Source organism: Palaemon carinicauda, unplaced genomic scaffold (assembly GCF_036898095.1).
Source record: "Palaemon carinicauda isolate YSFRI2023 unplaced genomic scaffold, ASM3689809v2 scaffold713, whole genome shotgun sequence".
NCBI classification, from domain to species: domain Eukaryota; kingdom Metazoa; phylum Arthropoda; class Malacostraca; order Decapoda; family Palaemonidae; genus Palaemon; species Palaemon carinicauda.
In genome coordinates this window covers 25,094-29,207 of record NW_027171998.1, presented here as the reverse complement: position 1 = coordinate 29,207, position 4,114 = coordinate 25,094, and positions in this window count along the sequence as shown.

Genomic DNA, 4,114 nt, shown 5'->3' with positions numbered 1-4,114 from the left:
AGGTCTCTGTGTGTTCCTTAGCTGTGAACAATGCTTGTTATTGCACTAGCAACCTTGTTTCTCGAAAAGTTCGTCATAAACTCGATCTTTTAGTGGTACTATATCTCTACTTCTTTAATATGCTTTTATATTTTTCTCCATTCTTTGCTCAGATAACTTTCGATGAGTGCTTAGAGAAACTGTACTATTTATCTTTTGATACAAATTACAGAGCAAAGAATCTATCTACTTTTATATATATGCTTTGCTCTTTTCTCTATCTTTTGCTTAGATAACTTTCCGACCTTTGCTCAGATAACTTGCACTACTAACTTCTTATATAAACAATACAGAATTCTTCTGTAAAAAAAAAAAAAAATACTAGAATCTCACATTTCATGGAATTAAGAATGTCCATCCATGTGTTCATTCTAGATATAATTGAGATATTCAGAGAATATTTCTTGCGTTTTAATATAGAGAACATCTATCAACTTAGAAGGATTTTTTTAGAATGATTAGTTTGTTTGCCTTCCTAATACACAGTGAAGATATAAAGTTGATACTATTACAGCTATAGCTGGGTTAACATGTGTATTTTTTCATTAAAAATTAGATTCACCTAATGCATATATTAGACAACATAATTTTCCTTTTCAGACTAATAAACGAGAAAAACAGATTTTCCATAAATACAAAAAACGTCATATAATGTATATCAATTTGTGTCTTCATAATTAATTTCTATTAGGTACAAAAATGTCGTTCTTTAATTGTATCCCCTTTTTTAAATCTTCCTTTTCACATTCAGAAGCCATAACTATTTCGTGAATAGTCTTAGTAACGGACTCCTGAACACATGCATTAATAAAAATCAGGAACGAATCTCGACAATTTTGCATCAGTTTCGACATGCTGTGTTATGATTTTTTCTCTGACAGTTGTAGCCATATCGCTTACAGTTTTTTGACGCTCCCTAGTTTTCATACCTCCAAAAATGTTATGAAAACCTACTTGCATTACATTTTCAACGTATTTAAATATAATACATATCTCTCTTATAAGGCATTGAGCTGATCCATCCTTTTTGACAAGCTATTATCGTCAGAACTGGTTTACTAATTTTGCATTATCTTGGCCACCCATCTTGAAGAACACAAGTCAATTTTGTAATTTTGTACGCTATTTATCATTTCATGCATACACAAACCGAACGCAATATAAGCTCTTACTCGATACAAGTATATCTAGTTAAAATAAAGACACTACAAAAATAGAAACGACAATTCTATGAAAAAATATGGATTAAAAAATTACTTTGAACTGCAGTACTTTCACTTCTGAAATAATATATTAATTTTACTCAACGGTCCCAAAACAGACAGCACCATTTCGTTGAGCATTTTGAAAATGAAAAGTAAACATTAGGTTGATCAGTTCCCAGCTCATATTGTTAAAGCTATGATCGTCATTGAAATTTCGAATGGGTTGTTTGTTTGAAAGCTACAGTGCTTAATTTGTTATGTATTTCACATTACGTTGATATAGTATTTTATAATTGTAATCATTTCGAATACTCTTGATAAATATGAGTGTTTTTATGAAGGAAATTCTCATTAACTTTCATAAAATTAAATCCAAAACTATATTAACATATTTTACCTTTATGAATGTTACCTCTACATTGACTGATTTTAACTGTAGAACTTCTTCCTCAAGGGGAGAGTGATGCTGTTGAACTTCAAAATATTTCGTGCTGGGTAAAAGGAATGTTAAAAAAATGTAGATTGAATAATTTCGTAGTACCAATGAATGGAATATCAAACCTTAACAAAAAAAAAGAGCATTATCAAATACCTCGTAAATAGTTGCACTTTGGCTTTTATTAGCAGGTATAATAATAATACTTATAATAATAATAATAATAATAATAATAATAATAATAATAATAATAATAGTAATAATAATAATAATAACATGGTGGGTTGGCACTTTATATATATATATATATATATATATATATATATACATATAACAACAAATGCACTCGTTTCTAGTCCACTGCAGGACAAAGGCCTTAGACATGTCCTTATTCATGGCTAAAGTTTAGCGAGTTTTCAACACCACGCTTGCCAATTGCAGATTGGTGATGGTGGGAGTTTTTTCTTATCACTCTAGGCGTACCTGCTGTGTCATCAGCAGCCATTGCCTGGCCCTTCCTGGTCCTAGTTTATGGAGAGGGGACTTTGGCGCTGATCATATGTGCTGTATATATGGTCAGTCGCTGGGGCATTGTCCTGCTAAGGCATTGTCATTGTCATGTTGTGGTGGCCGATGCGGTAACGTCCCTGACTGGTGAACGCCAGACTGGAGTTCGAGTCCCACTCAAACTTGTTAGTTCCTTTGGTCGTTGCAACCTTACCATCCTTGTGAGCTAAGGATGGGGTTTTGGGGGAGCGTATAGGTCTAGCTGCTGAGTCATCAATAGCCATTGCCTGGTTCTCCTTGTTCCTAGCTTGGGTGGAGAGGGTGCTTGGGCGCTGATCATAGTATACATGTTTGGTAATCTCAGTGTTGTCAGATGTATGAGGACAGAGAAGAATATGGAAAGAATGAGGCAGACTATCCGGTGTATGTGCTAGCAAAGAAAAATAAGCCGTAACCAGAGAGAAGAATCTAATGTAGTAATGTCCGGTTAGTCAAAAGAACCAATAACTCTCTAGCGGTAATATCTCAACGGGTGGCTGGTGCCCTGACAAACCTGCTACCTACATTTTATATTTGGATGTCTCCTAAGTTTCTTTAGCTTTTTTTTTACCTCCCAATCACCATAAACTTATTTCAATTTTCCTTTAATTTTAGTTTTTTAACTTATCTATTCCATAAACTAATAAGAATTTGGTTTGAAGTTTCAACGGTATCGTCTATGTCATTTATGGAGAAGTAAATTTGTGTATCATCCGCAAATAGTTTAAACATCACTTTATAAATATTAGTTACTTTTTATAGACCTTTAGTATAGACCCAAAATAAGATAGGGCCTGGTACACTTCCCTGAGGTACCCCTCTGTTTCCAATTCGTACAGAGTAGTTTCTGTAAACCAGGTAGTCTTTTAGATACCCAAAACTATTGGTCTTGAATAATTAAGCAGCAATTCATGCACAATTATATCAAAAGTAACACTAAAATCAAGTAATATCAAAATACTACTTTTGTTCTCATCTATCATTTCTAGTAGATCTTTTACAACAGAGAAAATTGCTGTCTCCGTATAATTAATTATGTGCTAACTAGCTGTTCGATAATGCTTCTATTTCTTCTAAGTGGCTAATTAGCTGTTCAAGAATTACGCATTGAAGCACATTTGAAATAAAGGATATTTTTGAAATATATCTATAGGAGTTTGATTCCTGATATTATATGGAATAATTGGATATAACTATGATTGAAAATTTTTATTAGCCATACAGTATAAGTTTACTTTTATTTGCCTTTTAAGCCTCGTTTTTTTACACCATTAATCACTTAAATATATTACATAATTGAACAATCATGAAATCTACGGGGTTATTCAGCTAAAAATAGGCCTAGAAATGCACAGAGTCATTAATTCAATGTATTATATTCGATAAAGTATCATGAAAAGTTTAGTTTAATTAAAATGAAATATAAATATTGACAAAGGTCCAATAAAATCTATCGAAGTTTACCATAAAACGTTTTCTTTAAAAGAATCAAAATGTCAAAAGTTCATTGTCAGACGTACGATAACTAATAGTTTCAAAATTCCAAATAACACAATATAAAATTTTATTGATGCAACATTAATAGAATGTGTATATTTTACATTTTATATTAGAATTATTATCATTGAAAAGTATTTCTATACCAAGTTTCGTTTTTTAGTTTTGACATTTGTACGATAACAAGAATTCGTTGTCAGACGTAAGATAAATAGTTTCAAAATCCTAAATAACAAAATATCATATTTCATTGATGAAAAATTAATAGAATATGCATATTTTACATTTTATAAAAGGATTATTATAATTAAAAAGCAATTATATACCGAGTTTCGTATATTAGTTTTGACATTGTACGATAACTTTTAATTTTCTTCAAAGTTCAATCAGC